The following is a 9,303-nucleotide window of genomic DNA, read 5'->3' as shown; positions in this document are numbered from 1 at the left end:
CTTTTATTCAATCTAATTAATAATACAAAGGAGCAACACTGGGCGAAATCTTGTCTTTCCATTTTCGAAAGATGTTGAGAAGATCAACTTTCAACAAATTTCCAAAATTTTCGAAAGATGAAGTTTCAAATTTGTTGAAAGATATTGGAAGCTCATCTTTCGATGTCTTTCGACTTTTAGGAAGATGAACTTCTCTATTTTTCCAAGATTTGGAAAGACGAACTTACAAGTTTGTTGAATTTTGTTGAAAATTCATCTTCCAACAACTTTCTATTTTTCGAAAGACGAACTTCTCTGTATTTCAAAAGTTTTGAAATATGAACTTTCAATTTTTCAAAAAGATGTTGAAAAGTCGTTTATCGACGTCTTTCAACTTTTCGAAAGATGAACTTCTCTGTATTTCAAAAGTTTCGAAATTTGAACTTTCAATTTTTCAAAAAGATGTTGAAAAGTCGTTTATCGACGTCTTTCAACTTTTCGAAAGATGAACTTCTCTGTATTTCAAAAGTTTTGAAATATGAACTTTCAATTTTTCAAAAAGATGTTGAAAAGTCGTTTATCGACGTCTTTTAACTTTTCGAAAGATGAACTTCTCTGTCTTTCAAAAGTTTCGAAATAGAAACTTTCAATTTTTCAAAAAGATGTCTAAAACTCGTATATCGACGTCTTCCAACTTTTCGAAAGGCGAACTTTTACACTTTTACGTTTAATATTTAATGTTTAATATTTTTTAAATACACGCTTTTTTATATAGGAACAATTTCAAAAGAACACGAGTTTGCTGATTTTAATGGGTTTTAATAGATTTTAAGCCATTTTAATTTCTTAAGGAAGAAAACTAATCGTAAGAACATTTAAGCCTAAAAACCTCGAAAAATTAAGAACAGTCCAGACAGCCCAGCCTGAGCCAAAATTTTCTGGTTCTTCTTATAAAAAAAGCAAAAATTTCGACGCTCGTATTTCGACGTCTTTCAACTTCTCGAAAGATGAACTTCTCTTGGTTTTTCCATGTTGCTGAAAGAAGGACGCGCCAAAACGTTTACGAACCAAAGTCCGCACTGATGATTACCGGGGATCAAAAAGACTATCTGAAGCATAATTTTTGACGTTTAAAACACAAGAAGATACTAAAATATCTAAATTTCTTGTAAAATGAAATAGTTCTAAGTGTATTACATACACAGTTTATGGTTAAATACTGTAAATATAATATCCACATCATTGGAAGTACTTTTGCAAACCCCCGGAAAAAAACTTAGATTATTTTCGAATGTTATGATTTATGATTGCCGGCAAATTTCTTTTTGTAATTTTGAAACTGGAAGCTGTGGAGTGGAAGGCAGTGTGTGTGTGTGATGAGGAAGACAGCAAACCAAAGCAAAGCCAAAATGCAGTGCAAATGGAAACTTTATTCTAAAGATATGAAATGGGAATTAAAAGATGCTAAGGTGAGCTCCTTTTTATATATTTCTAATTATCAACCACACTGGACACAAAAAGTATGATTGAAGTGTGGTATGTGTCTGTATGACTATACATACACATACACATGGCTACACCACAGCTTTTCAAAGCTATGGGCAGTTCCAGTTATAGTCTGTTAAACCCAAGTGGACGATGTGGATTTTCCACAACAATTTACTTTTGAAAAACTTCAGGGTATTAGCCTCCCAGAGGGGGAGACACTTAGGCAAAATTGGGTATGTTTCGCTGCTGGTGACAGGGTCACATTTTTAGGCTCCATAGCCATCAGACGGCTGACCAATTAAATCAGAAAAATTTCAAAACAAATGAACTACGCAGCTCTGCTACTACCATTCTCATACTCTACCATTTTTGTTTTGATTTAATGTTGTATTTTAATGACCAAACCAGCCAGGTCAATCATTCGAGAGCTATGCATGTTAGCCTCCACTGATGCAAGTTGCCCAATCTCACGGTATATGACAGGTTCCCAAAAATTTAGATTTTTGATTATTTTGGACAATCTTCAGGGTGGAAATCAGAAAATCTTTTAATTTTTCATCTACTTTTATTAATTTTTGCCACTTTTCAGGGTGAAAATGGGAAAAATTTTCAATTTTTCGTTCTGACAGGGTCCCAATTTTGCCGAAAATTCATATCTGACAGGGTCCACTTTTCAAACTCCAACGGCACATCCCTGTCGGCTGTCTAGATCAGTGCCCCACCCCCTAGGTGAAAGCCTCCTTTTCAAAAGTTTTCCACCAAGGACGTTTTAATACCAATTTTTTATCTATTATAATGTGTAATGTATATACAGGAATTCTTCTTGATAATCAACCAAGTAGGGGGTCAAGCAGCTAGTACAAGACATGTCATCTAAATGCCTTTTCGTAAGAAGCTGGTAACATCATCACACATACCATGAGTGGTCCTAAATCCGACAGCCCTGCCTAAATCCGACGTGGTCTTTCAAAGATACAAACTAAAATGAAAACAATATACATATACCGCGCGGTATATGCGTGCGTCCCGCGCGGCCGTATGCATCTGAAGCAAACATAGAATTTTTTTCATACCCGTTATTTGGGGAGTTGGAATTAAGCAAGGCTGTCAAATTTAGGACCACTCACGGTATACACTTAGTACTACCCTTGAAAGTAGGTTTTTGACCGTTACAGTGACAGATAAAAAGAATATATATAATCAGATAAAATAATATCTGGTCCCTTTAGAACCTTTGAATTTTTTCATCTTTCAATAGGAGATTACAACATTTTAGGAAATATTTTAGATAATAAATTTCTCTGACAACCTGAAAACCGATTTTAAGATTTTTGTAAGGAAATCAAATTCACATAACACACCACCAGGCACCAACTGGTATGATGTCTTGTACTAACTGCTTGATCCCCCTGGACCAAAGCTGGTCACTTTTGTTTTAACTAGTTGTCTTTCCATTTTCAGGAGATAAAATAAAAGTTGGTTGGTTGGAATGCAAGCTGTCAGATCATCTTATTCTGACTTCCCTGTTAGAATTAATGAAGATTTTGTCATAACATGGTTGAAGTAAAAAATGATGTCAAATTAAACTCAACGTGGAATAATATCAAATGATAACATAGCTGAAGGTAGGCCTTTTAGACATAGTTTTTTAGTCTAAAAACAAAGAAATGTTGACGTTTTTGTTTTTGCTATGGAACTGAAAAAGATGACATGATTAAATACACATTTTTTAATAAGCAACTCCAATTTTCTGGTCAGGCCTAGGGTTACTTAGCATTCTGGTCCATTTTCTGAAAAAATTGCTTTGAATACCCCTAATATTATACCATATTTATGTGTATTGGGTCAAAGGGCTATAGTTTGCCATGGTTAGATCATCTAAAACAGCTGTCACTTTTCGAGATAGTGGAAAATATTGACAAATTTGAGGCCTCAAGCCTTAGCAGCCTGATTGCTTATAAAAAATGTGTAGAACAGAGAAATTACTTTTTAAACTCTGAAGTGGCAAGCTTTACAGTGTGTCAAATTTTCATAAAACTTTCATGTTTATAGGATACATTGAATGAGTGTCGACATTGAGCCATTGAAGTTTTGGGGATTTCATTGAAAATAGATTCATTTTATCCATTGAACAAGGAACAAAATACAACACGGTAAGTATTTTTTGTAATATAATCCAGTAATACAAGACTGTTGATGATACTATTCCATTGTACATCAAAAGAAGCTAAAATTTTGTTACAGTACACAAAGTCTTGACCTAAATTCAAAATATTTTTGAAAATAGGTTTTTGTAACCTTTTTTAGAACTCTTTAGAAATAGAAACAATCTGAATAATTTGTCTTACTAAAGGGTTTTTCTACTATAGTCTACTGAAAGCTGTAAATAACTTATCAACAATTTTACAAACCTCTTTTAGTTATACACCATTTTGTATGCCTGGATTTCAATACTGATTCAATTTCTATTTGTTTTATTAGGCTCATGATGTAAGGACAGTTACTGGCTGATTTTGAAATGCACTTGAAAAACGATGCTGCAAAACAAAAATGTATGTTGCTGCCATGCAATCAAGATATTTATATGCTTCATGTGGTAGTTCGTTTCAACTTCGAAAATAATAACTTGGTAATATTTTCATTGCAATAATTGGTTGCTGAATGATAGAAGGTATTCTTGCACTCTTTAATGCTTAATTGTAAGAGTCAATCTGTACCATCTTCAAAGGATTGACAATACTGTACCATCACGTGTTGTATAGCACAATAACCTCAGTCTAATAAGTGAACAACTAAACTGAGGACTGGAGTGAGATTGTGGGTCATATTTTTGGAAAATATTACCGTAATATAATTTTATAAGACTCCCTCCCATTTTATGAATTTTTTCTGAAAAGGGCTTAAAAACCTTCATTTTTGACTACTTTAGGCGTACAAACTTTCGCGAGCAGAAACTTTCGCGATTTTCGCGAATTTTGGCCCTTTTCGCGAAAGTAAATGTCTTTAAAAATTCTAGGAAGGGCCATTCGCGAAAGTTTATGCTCGCGAAAAATTCTTGACAAAATAGAAAATCTGTAAAACTTCCAACTTTGAATAAAATGTAACTTTTATGGCACTTTTTAGCCTGCTAAAAGACTACTAAGTCAAAGGACAAATGTTTCAAGCTAATCCAAGAAGTACTTGTCCCTCTAAGCCATTTTTTCATGTGAAAATTCTCAATTTTACGTCTTGATTCGCGAAAGTTCATGCTCAGAATAAAAACATACTGGTTTAAAATATTTCGTTCATGCTCGCGAAAAATATTTTTCCGTTAAATTCGCGAAAGTAAATGTCGTGAATTTCGCGATTTTTCGTCCTCGCGAAAGTTTCTGCTCGCGAAAGTTTGTACGCCTAAAGTACTCTAGGTCCCAAGTATATTATAAATTATGATAAAATATTGCAAAATCTAATAAAAGTGTGGGGGTCTGAATAACAAGGTGGAGTTTAAAAATTTTCGGTCTGGTTCAGATTTATGCTTCTTTTACTGTGTAGATTTTTCGTTGGATAATGTGTTTAAGGTTTGAAAATATTCTTCAAAAGCATTCAAAAATATCCCAGAATATGTTAAATTGAGAAAATGGAGAGACTTTTGGTTTACCCCTGAAATTAATTTTGTCAAAATGTCGGAGTCCACAATTTTTTTTAAAAAATTACAAAGTAGGTGGGACGTTTATTCAGACTAGGGCATTTTGGGAAAATCATCTTAATATCAGTTTTTAATAATGACTTGTACTTTATGGTTTTTCTACCCTCCCCTAATTGAGCACAAAAGAGTTTATTTGGCATAGCTTTCATTATTCATAGTGTCATCTTTTTAGAGTGATTTGCATAATTTTTTAATTTATTATACAATATTTTTATATTTTTCATATTTTTTACTTCATTATGTTAGGTTTTATATTTATAATACCGGCTAATACCCCAGGCGCCCAAATCTTCCCTAAAACCCCACCGCCCATAATTTTGTTCCACCATCCGCCCATTCAAGAAACTTTTTGACTTTTTTCTAGGAAGTTTGACTTACCACTCGGATATTATGCTTGTTTTTTTTTGTGATTTAGGAGATTAAATTATTTGAAACTTTGTTAACTGAGGCTCAGCATATGCTTTATAGGCAATGTTTAATTTTTCCAAGAGATCAGTCTGGATATGCTTGTTAGCAGTATGCTTATAAAAATGTCTATAATTTAGTAGAATTGATCTCCATTGTAGAAAGCATTCCCAAAGTATTTAACGAGGATTTCGCACTTACGGGAATAGAAATTTCAATGTATCCTTTAATGTCCTTTGAAGCCCTATGGCCAATCTATTCCTTGATAGGGACGAAGATTCTAAAAACTTATAATTTAGATTAGTTATTTTATTATTGAAAATGAAATTAAATTATAGAAATTACACGCATTTTTTATAAGAACCAGTAAATTCTTGCTCAGGCTGGGCTGTTCTTAATTTTTGCAATTTTCCAGGCTTAAATGTTCTTATGATGTTCTTAGCCGCTTAGTTTCTTTACTTAAAAATCAGTTAAAATCTATTAAAATAAGTGTTTTCTTGATAATTTCTGAAAGCTGAGGCTCAGATTGTTCTTAATTGTTCTTAGGTTTTGGCCAAATTTCAGCCTCGTGTTCTAATAAAATTGTTCTTATACAAAACGTGTAATTTGTCATTCAGAATTATTTTATTTAGACTACTTAATTTTTTAGCAAAAAGTCATCACTACCGTACTATTTTGTTTCATTTTTTCTGTTTTCTATGCTTTGTAAATAAATGAATTGTTCGTTTTAATGTCACAGAAAAAATTTATCCGCACATAAACACAAATTATTTAAAAGATCTCTCATTTACTTTTGAAGACTTGTTAATGAAAGATTTCGAAAAAAGCAAAAATCATCTTCCAAAGTATTTAGAAAGTTTCGGAATATGAAATTTCAACATATTAGGAAGTTAGGAATTTAATTTTTCAAGCCTGTTTGAAAGTTTGAGAATGTGGTCTTTCAACTTTTTTGGAAAGTTGGGAAGACGATCTTGTCGAAAGATGTTGGAAGGTAAGGTGCACAACTTCCCCATCCTTGTTGAAATACCAACTTTAAAACCTGTCGAAAGATGTCAGAATATGAAATTTCAACATATTAGGAAGTTGGGAATTTCATTTTCCCAGCCTGTTTGAAAGTTTGAGAAGGTCGTCTTTCAACTTTTTTGGAAAGATGGGAAGATGATCTGGTCGAAAGATGTTGAAAGGTAAGGTGCACATCTTTCCAATTTTTGTTGAAAGACCAACTTTCAACTCTGTCGAAAGGTGTGGAAATGTGACCTTCCTACATCTTTCCGACGATTTGAAAGACATTATTTCGCCCAGTGCAAATGAGTATAAAGAGAATCTAATATTAAGAAAAGCTATATTGTGTTGTGACTATTTCCATAACTCATACATGTACTTCCCTAGTAGTATAATTCCGACACCCCCCATATAATTCCGACACCCCTCTTTACTTTAGAGTTGAGAATAAAAGGAAGGTTTTTCAAAATTGCTGATTGATTTTGCTTAGCAGTAGAGAGGAAGAAATCTGATTATTTCAATCTCTAAAAAGGGTGTCAGAATTAGATGAGGGATGTTGACCTAAGTGACTCCTAAGTAATTTTAAGTACCTGAAAAGCTAATCAGCCCAAAGATCACACTTTCCTTTACCGATCTGTGATCGGCTTTTTCTTAAACCGTTTACACCGCTTAGGCTGTTCCGATAATATTAAAGGCGGATAAAAGTCCACAACAGAAAGCGTCTTATTAAAGCAGCCTTAGTGGCTTTATAAAGTGGTCAATTTACCGGGCTGCTCAGGCATCGAAATAAGGGATGGAAAAGTATATCACAATTTTTTGATAAGCATGATTTTGCATCCTAAAATGGATCAATAATTTTCAATTTTTAGCTTGTAAGAAAACGCATCGCGAATTGCGAAATGCGATACACTAATTCGATCCCTGCTGCTGTTTTTTGCTGGCCGCTTTTAATCTGTTTTCGTTTGCTGGCATTATGTATGACAGCAAAAAGTTTTATTATCTAGTGTCTATTCTTTTTATTGACTGTCGAGAATATCGAGAATATAGTTTGAATGTTTATCGTAAAATTCAAATCTCTTCAAAACGTTTGAATAAAGAAACAAAACACTAAAAAATTTATAGAATGTTGTGACGAGACATTTTTTGAAATCAAAACAAAAATATTGTAATCATTAGAACAATACAAAATGGAGTTTCTTAATTCTTAATCCAAAAATAAATATTTACAGAACAACAAAAGCCTGGAAAAATTGTTCTTAAAGACATAGCATATTCTGTTTTCAGGCCATTAAAAAATTCCACAAAAAAGGAGTACACACATCAAACTTTGAAAACACGCAAACTGAAAGCAGTAATTATGACGTCACACATTCTTTCCTGTGCAAGAAAATATTAAAACCCCCGTTTTGATATACAAGGTCAACTGCAACAAGTTAGTAAAAACCGTTGTAAATCAGGGGGTTCAGATCAATGCTTTAATCTGATCATTTGGTGGTTCTATTCCCAGGAGAATAATTTACCATTAGCCGAATAAGGATTATTTTTGTACCTTTGCTGGTGATTTTTCAGCTTGAGTTTATATGTCTAATGTTATGGTTTTTTTTAAATGCTTGTTCTAAGAGATGAGCGAATGTAATTATTTTTAGTTTTCAAGAGAAGTAAATTTAATCTTTCTTCTACAAGATTACACTTTAATACTGTAAAGTTGGGTAACTCATAGTGAAGTCGGGTAACTTGCATCAGTGGAGGAAAACTTGCATAGGCATCAAATGACTGACCAATCAAAGCAGCAAAATTTCAAAACAAATAAACTATGCAGCTCTGCTCGCAGCTCTACTCTACCATTTTTGTTTTGATTTAACTTTGTATTTTAATGACCAGCCAGGTCATTCATTTGCAGTGTAGCTGGAACCTCGATATTCCAAGATTAGAAAAGCTGAACCAATTGAACCAAAATGACAATAATTGCTTCTAATACAAAACATAATTTTTTATTACAAAATTGTTAACGTTTTAAACACGAGCAACAAATTCAGAATAATAGGAGGTAATTACTTTTACAACTCACACATTTTTTATCACATTTATTGACACCTTGACATTATGGTCATCTTATTCTGTCTTATTAGATGTTTTGTTTGGAGAGTTCTTGCAATAGTTTATTGTTCAACTTGGAGAAGGAAATGTTTGTAAACATAGAATTTTTTTCATAGCAGTTATTTGGAGGGTCGGATTTAGGCAGGGCTGTCAGATTTAGGACTACTCACGGTATAGTGTATCAAATCTCTCAGTTTAGTTGACACTTTGGTATCTTCATTGCATCACAGCGAAGGTTTGTTTTTATTTTAGTTTGTATCTTTGAAAAACCCCATCGGATTTAGGCAGGGCTGTCGGATTTAGGACCACTTAAGGTACCTGTTATCTTTTTTTTTTTTTAAAGAATCATATCAACAAGCCACCGACATAGATAAATTACACACATTTCCTCAGAAACTTTTAAAATTATCTGCCATTATGACTTTCTTGAAGCCGTTCCGGAATGAACCAATTGGGTTATGTATCAAAATTCATATGGGAGTTCTTTTCCGAGATTTGTAAAATAGCTAAGTCAGCAAAAAAAATTTTCCCAGGGGTTTGAGGAAAAAAAACAGAACTGCTATCATTTGTTTTTTATTTAACCATATATCTAAATTTGCGCTCAAAAATACTTAAATAAATAAGTTAATAATATTCAATATACTATT

General features: G+C 33.0%; 1 long non-coding RNA gene across 1 annotated transcript; it reads left to right on the top strand.

Moving 5' to 3' along the window:
- Nucleotides 1-2,670: 2,670 nt before the first annotated feature.
- On the top strand, nt 2,671-5,605 carry LOC136813424 (uncharacterized). The gene is made up of 3 exons (XR_010847469.1): nt 2,671-3,092; nt 3,520-3,620; nt 3,949-5,605. It is a non-coding gene; the product is annotated as an uncharacterized lncRNA (long non-coding RNA).
- Nucleotides 5,606-9,303: the final 3,698 nt, after the last annotated feature.

Source organism: Clytia hemisphaerica, unplaced genomic scaffold, assembly GCF_902728285.1.
Source record: "Clytia hemisphaerica strain Z4C2 unplaced genomic scaffold, Clytia hemisphaerica genome assembly, whole genome shotgun sequence".
Lineage (NCBI taxonomy): Eukaryota > Metazoa > Cnidaria > Hydrozoa > Leptothecata > Clytiidae > Clytia > Clytia hemisphaerica.
Note: the sequence above shows the minus strand (reverse complement) of the source record. Positions and strands in the feature narration are given on the sequence as shown.